The 12,140-nt window shown below is 42.4% G+C and overlaps 1 protein-coding gene and 1 long non-coding RNA gene across 5 annotated transcripts in view; one reads left to right on the top strand and one right to left on the bottom strand.

The window, feature by feature from the left end:
- Window positions 1–9,424, bottom strand: part of KMT2E (lysine methyltransferase 2E (inactive)) — a 65,186-nt gene extending 55,762 nt beyond the window's left edge. The window contains exons 1-3 of one of the 4 annotated variants that reach the window (XM_068400542.1): window positions 9,192–9,424; window positions 8,943–9,068; window positions 1,620–1,676 (exon numbers count right to left, since the gene is read on the bottom strand). The gene's annotated coding sequence lies outside the window, so the exon portion shown is untranslated. Of the gene's footprint in view, window positions 1–1,619; window positions 1,677–8,942 lie in introns of all 4 variants that reach the window. The other 3 variants (XM_068400540.1, XM_068400543.1, XM_068400541.1) reach the window with 3 other exon arrangements.
- A 753-nt stretch (window positions 9,425–10,177) lies between these two features.
- On the top strand, window positions 10,178–11,904 carry LOC137663371 (uncharacterized). Its single transcript, XR_011048180.1, has 3 exons — window positions 10,178–10,620; window positions 10,801–10,892; window positions 11,257–11,904. It is a non-coding gene; the product is annotated as an uncharacterized lncRNA (long non-coding RNA).
- The last annotated feature ends 236 nt before the right edge of the window (window positions 11,905–12,140 follow it).

The following is a 12,140-nucleotide window of genomic DNA, read 5'->3' as shown; positions in this document are numbered from 1 at the left end:
GTGTGTATAAATATGTGTATGTATTTATCTACACACAAAGTAATCTGGAAAAATAAATGGAGCATATATATATACGTAGCATAAGTACATATATCAAAGTAACCTGATTTTTTTTTGTTATTGCTGGCTGTTTCTAAGGAGATAACACAACTTTAATCAGACCTAGAAGCACAATACATGAATAAATGACTAACGTTAACCATAAGGAAGTTCCTTCTCTGCCTCCCCAACATGCTCGACCGTGGTATAGATTTTGCTGAGATTAGGATGGACATCCAGCTTCCAAATGTTACACCACTGCAGATGCAGCATGACGTATGCAGGCTTAGAAACGACTATGAGTCCAAATTCAGACCTCTACTACTGTTTGCTGCTCTCTGTGGTAACCTAACAGAGAAGTTAACAGTCTACTTCAAATTTGTGCTGAGACAAAAAAGGGTAGTAAGGTAAAAATAAGTAGGCACACTGAAATACAATATACAAATTAAGATCCATTAATGACCAACTCCTGCAAATTACATAGAGGAAACAATTTGTTCTAAAACAAATCTGGTTTCCTATGTATTTGTAGTTTGCGCCCAAACGTTCTCACTGACGTAAAGTTCTCTATAACCCTCTCATAGCAGTATCTTCCTCATCACAATACTAACTGGTCCTGGCCTCACTTACAAGCCCCTCAAAAACCTCCTATGCCATCCACGCTGACCTACACATTGTGAGTAGTCAGGTCCACCTCACCTCTTCCTCGTGTATCCTGTCAGTCAGCCAAAAAAAAAAAAAAAAAAAAAAAATCACCTGTTATGGCTTGTTTGGAGTTACACAGGACAGCTGTCAGCACAGAGAACAGATAATGGCTAAAACCTTTATGCTTCCTCTCCTTTCTTCTCCCAGGACATCGCTCATAGCTGCCCCTTCCCATCCCCTTTTGGATTTTCATTAAGCTTCAGAGATCTCAAGGGTACTAAGTTCCTACCTCTATCAAATTTTAGTTTAAGTTATTGATTATACTGACAAAGACCTAGTGATCATTACACCAACTTATTTAAGAAACATTTTGGCTATTACAGCCAAACTACTACAGGTTGAGGCTCCTCCTACTTTGCTTTTAATCCAGTGCCAATATAGAGTAAGAACAAGCATGGTGAAGTAAAGAGTTCATTAGCATATTTATGAACATCCTGATACAATAAATACAGGACTTTACATTCACTCATGTTTGGAATGTCAGCCAAACTTCATGAATTGGTCTTGAATCTGGGATCTTGAACGAAGAAAAAAACCCCTGCCTCCTCCATGGTATTCAAGATTCACGCATAAAGACTTGAGTTTCCATCATGTAAGTATCAATTCTTCAGTATACAGGTCATTACATGCATGACACCAACTCTAGTCAGTGGAAAGAAAGCTGCCCTTTTAAGTATAAGCCCAGAATCAGTCTGTCAGTTAGCAAAGTTTCTGTCGTACAGAAGAGCTAGTTTACACTGGCTGTAGGCTATCTTCCCTTTACTATCTGGTCCAAGAGTGCTCTTCTTGTGTATTCCTTAAGAACTGACTGAAAGTGACCTCTCTTCCTCAAATATTTATGCCAGTCCATTAAAACATGGAAGACTTCCCCTTACCTCTTCTCTCTCTTCACTCCTTTTCTTCTCTCAGTGGAAGTTAGACAAAATATGAGACTAGGAAGAGAAAAAGAATGAGTGGTAGAAGGGAAATAAAGGTAAATGCAGTTACAGAAAGAATAAGAATTAGTTTATTGAACAGAAATCTATGAAAGAACCAGTAAGCAAAAGTATACAGAAAATACCATGCTTACAGATTTTAGGTTTTGTATTTACAGAAACCAACCCCCAAAATTGAAAATTAACTGCCAATCACTCGATGTCTCCAAGTTTACTAAACACTTTCCATCCTTCTTACGTCTGTATGTGACTTACCAGTTATTCTCCAAGAAAACATTATTTATGCCTGTTACCTTATTATTCTTGACATATATTTCAAAATATAAAGTGTTTCTGCAAGTACATACAGTCCACATTCAATAAGAATACTCTGTAAGTCACATCTGCAACTGTAAGGGGTAAGTATATTTATTTTTTATTAAATGTAATGGTATACCTCATGCTGATTCAGTCACTGGAAGGTCTAAATTCTAAGGCTCAATATTCCTTCCAAGAAGCAGCAAGGCTTTTTGGGGGGGGAAAAACATGTGGCTACAAATACATATCGGTACTACTTGCAACAATCTAAATATTTTGCTGACTTCATGATATCAAGTAAAATAATTCATTTATTTTTTCTGCGGTGCTTGATAAGACTTGGGAGTCCACTGTAATCATTAGATACCTACTACACAAGCAGTAAATTCTTTTGACTTATTTGAAGTCTGACATTTCAGCTAAGCAAACTTCTATGTTGACATGTTTTCACTTAAGTAAAAAACTACCTCCCATCTTATCAGTGGCATTTGACTTACATGAATAGCACAACAGCGCTTCTACTTATGCTTGTGGAAGCAGTCTGCAGACATTCACCTAGTTGTTACACTTACGCCTAGGAATCTAAACACAAGGAAGTCAGAGAGTTGCACTCTTTCAAACAGAAACTTTAATTCTTCCTAGCAGTTAGAACAACTCTTTTAGGTAATTTTAACCACAGTTCAACCTGGACTATACTTCTTGGTAACAACTTGGCAGTATTTCAATGCTCTTTACTAAGATTTTGGGAGGAAGAGGGCAAGAGAGCATAAGGGAACAGATGGAGGGGACTACGTCATGTTCAGGGACAGCCAAAAAAATACAGAAGTTTAAGATCAAAAGATCTTTCCTACTTTCAAGAAAACAAAAACCACTTTATTTTCAACTGCAATTATCTTGCAAAACTATATTGACTGATTTGTGTTAAGAAATTTAGATTCTATGCATTTGTAACTTTATGCCTTTGTGTTTTCAAAGGAGATCTCACTATGTTTTTTTTAATTGTAGTAACAAAGATATGAAATACGTAGTCTTAGAATAAACACAACAAAGAAATTCTTCTCAGCAAGGGAAGCACAAAACACAGCTTTTAACTTTCAATACTACTGCCACATAAGGGGAAAAAAAGATGCAGAGTTTGTCTTTTATTTCTTCCAGTACAGAAGATGTGATTGGAAAGTAAGAGACAGTAGAGAACAAACATTATTAAAAAACACTACAGTCATCCATGAAAATCCTGCATAATGATGCTGAACAATAAGACTCCCATCAAGTGTTTCTACCCTAAGCAAAAAGAGAGCAATTTTAGCTGTATTACTTGGTAAAGCATCTGAGGGAGGAACCTTATCCTTCTAACCAGTAAAATAACTACTGTATTTTTTATCAGTTATATATGAAAGCATTCACATTTCTTTCACAGTTCTAGAATGACAGGTTTGGAAACCAAATGAGAGGTGTAATCTCTCTATACCTTCCCCAAAAGCTGTAAGTTGCTGTAATTCTCAGGTCTTCACCTTCAGTTTAAGTAGAACCTACTAAAACCATTCCTCACTGGAAAAAAAGTTTCTTTAAACCAACAGTTAAGGCAGGATTAACTGTCTAGACTTGGAATATCACCTATCTTGTGATATGGTTTTAAACACAGCCCCATTATAACCGTACTAATTAGGAGTTAGCCCCTTTTGTCTACTCAAGGCAAGTTAAGAGCATCACTCACTGTTAAAGAAAAAAGTATCTTCAGACCTAGTCAAGTTAGAAGAGTTAAGAGTAATGAACACTGAACCAATCTAAATACTCAGAGCTTCTCAGGCAGAACATCCAAACCTACTACCCGTATACATTTTATATCGTCACTTTGTAAAGAGAGAGTATTAATTTCATCACCTTCTATGACTGATGAAATAACCAACAATGGACAACAGATTATAGGTCTTCCTTCTTAAATTGTAATATAAAGTACAACAATGTGATTAAAATCTAGTTTTATCATCTTGTCTTTGAACTTGATGGTAATTTATTTTTGAGATAAAGATATAAAAGTGAATGATTAGCTAGACTACGATGGCATAAAACAATAAACAAAACAACTACAAATGAGAACAAAATTAAAAAAAAGCTTATCTAAACTTGAGCCTGCACCATAACATTTTAGTATCTACACCTCTTGAAAACATTAACTTAAAACTAAATTCTAAAACTAGGATCAATACTTTTTGGCATTCCCATACTTGGCCTGATTTGCAAAACTGCTGGTACCTTGCAAGTCTCATCTAAGTTTCACAACACTGCATCTCCATCTAAGCAGTGTATGGACCATCACATGAAAGGAGAGACAGCACTCTTTCAATAAAATATGCCAAACTAACTAACATTTTACTTGCACTGGATGCAATCTGTGTGCTACTTCAATATAGTCTTCATTTGTACTTTTGAAACACATAACTTGAGTGGACGCTGTGATTTACCATAGTTCTTACGGAATATTTAAATGAAAAAAACAAACAAAAAAAAGCCATAAGCAAGCACTTAAGTCAGACATGTTTAAAAAATATACTTTGTACAACAAAACTGTCTTCAAAAGTTTACAGATAACCTTAATTATTAAAATTTTCTAACAACCAGCAGAGCTTAAAATCTTGCCTGTTTCATTAACACCACATTAAGATTTGTAAGAGGAAATAAAAATAATCTCAGTATCTCCCAGCAAGTACATGAAACCGTGACAAGGTTTCTTTTAAATAACTTGTCTGTTATGCCTTAAAGGAAACAACAGTTTTGTCTTTGAACACAACTATAGCAGTTTTTTTCTGTAGCATGAACGTTATGAGCAGAATTTTGGATCCTCAGAGATTAGGTTAACTTTTGTGGGTACGATTCTTTGGTTAGTAACAAAATGTGAACATTGATGTAGTTAGAAATACTCATCTTGCACCATTCAAAAGCCCACTACAATTAATATTTTAAATAATCCAGAACTTGGAAGAATGAAAAGTATTTTTTTTACTTAATCCACATTCTACATATGCTGAAACGTGGGGTTTTTTTTTTCAGAGATGCCTTAAGTTTCATTCTTAGCAATAAATCAAAACTACTATTTGCACAGTGGAAACACTTAAACACTGTACCTGTTCCAAAAACACTGTCCAACAAAATTTGCTTTTGAGAGATTTACAAATGCTCGTTTGTATGGAAGTCACAAGGCCAATAACATAGATGGACTTCCTTAGGATCTCTCCAGAAGTTTGAACTGGGTTTTATTTTATATCTTCACCAATCCACAACCTTCTCCAATGCAATTTTGTTAGAATGTTACACGAAAACAGCAAAATACTTTAATTAAACCTTCATTTACATTAATCTATTTAGAACAATGCCATGATTCTACAATTACGTACACCACTCCTTAGCTAAGTCTCACAAATAGTCCTTACTAAAATTAGTATCAGCATGCATGCAAAATTAAGATTGTCCTTAAATCAAACTGAGATCAGGACTAGAGAGACACTACAGCCTTCGGAGTGACACCAATTTCTGTATTTCTGTTGCCTTCCAACAGAGCATTAACAGTTGTGTGTGCTGAAACTGTATCAAAGATATGAGGTAATGCAACTCCTAAAAGTAATCTGAATTTCAGTGCTAAGTTAAACTTTCCTGAGATACAGTCTAAAAAGCCAGTATTATCTCCCCTCCGAAACTTCCCAGATGGCAAAAAATACTCACCCAAAATGCTAAGTGACAGTTCAGCAGATTTTTCCTTCAGATATTAAAAGGCTGAAGATACATGAACAGTTTTAGAACTACAGCCTGTCTTACTTCATTTGCAACACAATGTTTGTACATCAGAAATGTCTCTCGAAAAAAAGAAATTCAGATTTCTAACCTTCCCTTTTTCAGTAAGTTTTTATTACTTTGGAGGGGGGTATTTTTTATGAATATACTTTAACATATCAACATCAATGGAGTTAAAAAAATAAAGGTAGTATTGCCTTTGTAATATCATCTCCTTAAAACAGATTACAGATCTGTTTTTACAAATGGAGAAACTGAGTCACAAAGGCAAACTGAGTCACTAGAACTCATACAGGAAAACTCTGGAAGATCTTAAAATTCCCAGGAGGTTCTTAGTGCGTAAAATTTGCAATCTATAAGATAAGATGTAAAATTTGAGCATGAGTATTTCAGTCTCTGGGTTTACTTAATTTTTTCCATCCCAAGAACACTTTTTCTAAACTGTACAAAATTATTTTCTTCTAATTTTAATCTTGAATCAGGTATCTGCGTGAGAACATGACTGAGGCCACGAAGTCAAACTGCAGAGCTGCGTAGCCCTCAAAGTCACAATGTTAAAAAAATTATTCACAAGAACGGGAGGTTTAATCCTAGGGAGTGGAAAGAAAAAAGCAAAAGGCTTCCAAAAAGGCCCATACATACACTCTTCAGAATCTTATTAATGTACTTTTTAATAAACAGAGTAAGACATGGTTTATTAAAAAAAACAAATCTATATAAATGAGGTATGATGGGAGCATGCATTACTGGACTATTAGCGCATCACACAGTGGTTGAAATCACTCAGCCTTTGGCCTCAAAGCACAGGAAAGGCATGCATTAACAACACTAAAAGTCTTACTATCTTATTGTTCAACATCAGGTATACCTTAAACCACACACCAGTGCTTCTAAACTGTACCTAAATTAAACCTCTTCAGAGATTGAAGATGGTTTTGCCGTTTCAATACCTCACTTTTGATTGTTTAAATCCAGAAGGTTCCAAAGCTATACTAGAATAGGAATTCTTACCTCATTAAACCAAGGACAAGATTAAAGACAGGCATACAAAAAAAGAGAGTGAAAAATTATTTTTTTTTGTTGCTTAAAATGTATAGTTTGCAGCCTCTATATTTTGTATCAGAGTACACTACACCAACTACCAAATAATAAATCCTTGTGACCTCCCTTCCCCCCACCCAAACATATTTATAGTGGTGATACTAAAAGGTTCATATTTCATTTAGGAAAAAAATTAGAGATTAGGAACTGCACTTTCCCCTCAGTATTTGTATGTGTATTATTAGATATACAATTCATACAGCAATATACAAAGTAAATTGAAGAAAAAAAAGGCAATACCAAGATTACATGGTGGCAGAAGAAATTCCGTGTCTTACTAAAGTAACAGGTTATAATCTTGCATGCATTATTTCCGTAAGTATTAAGTTATTTTAGTATTCTCAAACTATGAATACATGGCATTACTACTCCGATGCCCAGCGAAGCTATTTCCTGGAAGGTGAACATGACGTTCACAAATGTGATTCCTCAAAGAATTTAGCTGACTGTTTTAGCGATCTTCATCTACTACTTATTTTGGTAAATGTTACTGCTTTTATGTCGTTAATAGGATGGTCAGAGGTACAGTACCCATCACAAACGCAGGAGCTTTTCCAAATTATTAAACTGACATACATATTACCTTACAGCAACCTATACACACCCCTCAAAGAAGCTGCTTAAGTCTGTTGCCTCTTTCCACCCCCCTTTTCCCCGACAAGAGTGGTCTCGTTCACTTGCCTTTCACACACATAACCAATAAAATTAATCAGCTAGAACACAGCATTTTTAAATCGCAGTAAAGTCAAGAGATGTTTTGTACGTGATTTGAAGGGAACAGTCTTTTCACTTAAACATAATAAGACTCTAATATGCTGCAGACAAACGCACTGCATGGGGTGTGGAGGACCCGAGCTGATTAGATTACCACAACATCAGCCTGAGGCCGCCATTTTTAGAATCTCTAAAGGACAAAAGAGGGAAATTAAAAAATTTACTCCACATTTTTTGAAAAGTAACTTTAAAAGTATAGCGATTATAATCAATTAATCATGCATTAGAAGTATAGCCATGCATATCTCTCTATCTTCTCTGATCTGAGCCCTGAATAACAAAAATGTTTCGTTATTATTCCTTTAAGGTACTGTAAATAAAAAGACTAAAACATTCCTAAATCTAGATGCAGCACTAAACTTCTGCTTTGAAAGACACGTAGTATGTACCATTTTAGGGACCTCTGGGCTTCTGGCCACTGCACGTTCCCCAATGGCTGAGTATGGGGGAATACAGGACCTTTATAATCAGGCTATATTATGTTTCTCTACCCTATTTAGTACTCCACAGTGAACCGTTTGCTTCTCCTCCCCTATGCCTGCAGCAATAGGGTCTACACCACCAATATTTACTTCTTTAAGAAAGAAAATGAAATATGCCGCCCAAGGAACACGAAAACTGCCTGCAGAAACTAAAGCAAGAAAGGGATGCACCAATATAACTACTTACACCCTCCAGAAAGGGGGTGGAGGGAATGATCACGTTTTAAATTGGCACAGAAACTCTTGAGGACTGCTTTCCATTTGTCCAGGTTACACCACGAAGCGGAGATATTAGCAGGGAGGGAGGGAAGGAGGCGGGGGTGTGGAAGGCAGAGAGATTAGGCCTATAACGAGCCATTTTAGTACCACAAAGCAAAAATATACAGGATGGAGAAAGTGAATACGTTTCCCTAAGCTTCATAAAACTCAATACGCAGTCCCAATAACACCCAAACCCTTCTTAAAACCACGAGTCCAAGGAAGCGTATCTTGTCACATAATAGCCCCTTCTGGCTCTTTTTCCAAGCATAATGCATAAATCTGGCATAACTGCCAAAAAATTCTCCTCAGCTCCTCCAGTTACAGTAACCCGCCATATTCACAAGATATAGCGACAGCCTGCCATTTTTTAACCAAGCCCCACAAAAGGAAAAGCAAATTCAAGGCAACTTAAACAGAATTTAAACACATTTCAGGGTGAAAGGAAGTTATACTTGCATCGAGGGTAATGAGACGTTCCCGTCGCATTTCACTCCCTTTCTGCCACCCTCCCCCTCCCCAAAACACCCACAGCAGAATACGCTGGTAATAACCAAAGACTCACCTGTAATGGTCACAGGCCAGGCAGCAGGACCCTTCAGCCGAGCCCCTTCTCTATCCCAACCACAACAATGCTTGAGCCCCACTGCGGATATCCCTACCCTAGGCAGGACTCAACCCTCAGCTGGCTCTGGTAAAAGAAAGAAAATGAAAAGGAAGAGGAGACCCCCCCTCCCCCCAAACCTAGCTCAGTGCGCAGAACCCTACAGGGACCAGCTCGGAAGCGCCTTTGCCTTGGGACCTGTGTACAAACCCCGCTGCCGCCGCTGCTCCCGTGTCTCCCTCCTTTCAGCCTCCTACGCTCCCTTCTATGTCACTGCCTCTCTCTGGGAAAATGGCGTCTGCTCTCCCCTCCCTCCCACTGCACGGGGCTCACCCGCCCCGCCTGGCAGGGGCAGGGTTAGCAAGGTGAAGCCAAACAGCCGCCATTTTGCTTACGGGCTGGGAGAGCAGCCTGCGCCCGCCGAGCCCTTAGTGTCCATTTTGCAACAGTGCTTTGCACATTACGCTGAACGGACTCGGGTCTGGGCGCGGCCGAAGACACCAGACTGCGGCAGGGGCTAGGCAAGGGGGGCTGTGAGGAGGTGTGGAGGGAAGTAGGGCAGCGGAGGAGGGGCGGCCGCAGCTGGGGCTGGTGCCGGGGGCGATCCGCAGCCGCGGAGGCGCAGACCGCGGGGGAGGGGCAGGGGCTCTGACCCAGGCTGTTGTGGAACCGAAGGCGGGCGGGAGGATGTCTGACTCAGAACTGCGTCCTCTGAGGCAGAAACGCCAAAACTCCCTCCTCAGCTGCTCTACCCCCCCCACCTCCGGCTTCCTCCTCTCGACCGTCGTTACTCGCAGCGTACCTATTCTTTATGAATCTCAACCTGAGGGGTAAATTTTCGCCACAAAGCACGCGAAAAGCTGGGCAGATTCGTCGGGTCTCACACACGCAGAGGAACTAACTTGAGGGGCGCGGAAGAGCGGGGCGAGAAAGGGAAGGGAGCGGGAGCGTTGAGAGCCGTTCAGGGCGATGTGGAGGTCTTGGCTGAATTTCTTCTGTCAATAAGGCACTTGAGGCTGAGAATCTTCCCCGAAGCGTTTAAGGCTCATATATAAGGCAAGTGGGAAAGAGCTTTTTTTTCTTAAAGCGAGTGGGGCAGCACTAGCTGAAGACATTTCTTTTCTGCAGGGGACGTGACGAGCAGTAAACGAGCCTCGTTTCCCCTTTAGGGAACAGCACTGGGGGAGCAGGTACGGACCGTTTTCATCCGGACCAACGGTAGCTGGCAAAGCGAGAGGCTCGCTCAGCGTTTCAGGGCAGGCGCAGCCTCTGCCGTTGAGTAGCAAGCTCCTTCCCGTCGCCATATCCCCTCCCAGCTCCCGTTCTGCCCGCGCGCCGCCCTGCTTTCCCTGCCCGGCTTCAGCCCCTCCAGCGATGTGGCTGATTGAGGGAGGGGAGGCGGCGGCTGGGGTTCCGTTCGACGCCCACCAGGGGCTGAGCGAGCCTCCTTCAGTGCGCAAACTCGGGGCACCAGATAAAAGCCGGGCTGGCAGCTCTTACCTTGCCTCGATGGAGCCGCCACAAGCGGGTGACCGGAGAAGCAGTTAGCAGCACCGCCATAGACTAGCGTCCCCCCACACCTTGGGCAGAGAGAGTTTGGGGCTCTAAACAGCTGCTGCTGCGGCAAGAGGGAGCCGAGGTGAAGGGATCTGCTAGCTGGTTGGACGCAGAGGAGGCGGCTGTAATGGGGCAGAGTGAGGGAGGAGGGGGGGGCGATTAAACGTCTTGTGATAATGGCGGAGTCTATGGGTATTTTTTCCTGTCTAACTCTTCTGTGTGTGTGTCTCTTTGTTTCTCTCTTTTCTCTCTCTCTCCTTAGGGCGCTTGGCTGGGGCTGCTCGCTCGGGTTCTGCCTGTTGTTGCGCGAAATGGCGGCTGGCGTCTTCGTGGGTTTGGTTGTCGGTTTTTTGTGTAGGTTTTTTTTTTTCCCCTTCTTCCCCTCCTCTTCCCCTCCCCCCATTCGTGCCTTGGCTGCGGCTCCACAGCGAACGGCGGCGGAGACCGAGTCAGGAGGGGGGGCGGGAGCTGCGCGGGAGCCAATGGCTAGGCTGGCCGGGCTAGCCCGGCGCGCCCTGATTGGCTGGCGCTGACATCATCCTGCAGTAGGGGCAGCCGCAGCCGGGCAGGGTTGGGGAGCTGCTGGGGGAGGTTGGTGCAAAGGGAGAAAACGGGCGCCATGATCCCAGCGCCATGGAGGACTTCGCGGGCGGGGGATCCCCGAAGAGCTGGTGAAAAGGAAAGGAGGAACAGACCTTGGCTTCTCCTTCCCAAACAGTGGCGGGGCTGTGAGGAGAGGAGCGGGGAAAGAGCGAGAGAGGAGCAACTGGTGCCGCTTTTGTAACTGCGTCAGTACAAGATGGCGCAGGGTCTCCCTGGAGAGGGAAGGGAGTTGCACGTCCGCCGGAGGTCATGTGACCGCGTTGCATTCTTGTGGGGTTTGGCGGCGGACCAAGCTGGCTGAGGCGGCGGCTGTCCGGGAGAGTCCGCGCTTCCCTCCCCCTCCCCGCACAATGCCGTCGGTGCCGCGTTGGTTCCCATTTCCCTTCCCCCCATTAACCTTATGCACGAGGGTGTAGCTGCTGCTGAGGAAGGTTCTCGCTTCTCTCCTTATTCTCCACCCATCTCCAGGGTGTAGCTGCTCTCGGGGGAAGCTTTCCATTCCGCCCCCTCTCTGTGTAAGGCTTTACCCAGCGCAGGGGAAAGTTCCCCCTCGGCGCCTACTCGCTCCGCCCGGGTGTGGGAGCGGGCGGCGCGCTGGGCCTGCCAGCGGCCGGCTGTGCTGGCGTAAATGCTACCCGCTCTCTCTCGGCTTCCCCTTCTCGTGTACGAGAGCACTTTTATCTGTAAGTTAGGTTCCCCGGCATAACTTAAAAGAGTCAGTTTAAGCGATGTTTAATGACCTCATTAAAACAGCTGAGGAAAATACAGGCTATGCGGAGTTGTTCTTCTGAGGAGGTCGTTGCATTTCCAGTGTTCTTTGCCGGGGGTGGGGGGGGCCTAAGGAAAAATCTGCACGCTATTAATTACTTTATTCTATTTGAACAGAACTTCGTTATGGAAAAACGGATCGGTGTTCTTTTATTTGTATGTTGTTGGATCCTGTTGTGGGGGTTGAGCAGCTTTTCCGTGGGGTGATGGGGCGTGTATTGCAGTTAGGCC

The sequence above is a fragment of the Nyctibius grandis genome, chromosome 5 (assembly GCF_013368605.1).
Source record: "Nyctibius grandis isolate bNycGra1 chromosome 5, bNycGra1.pri, whole genome shotgun sequence".
Lineage (NCBI taxonomy): Eukaryota > Metazoa > Chordata > Aves > Nyctibiiformes > Nyctibiidae > Nyctibius > Nyctibius grandis.
This window is presented reverse-complemented; position numbering and strand designations above follow the sequence as displayed.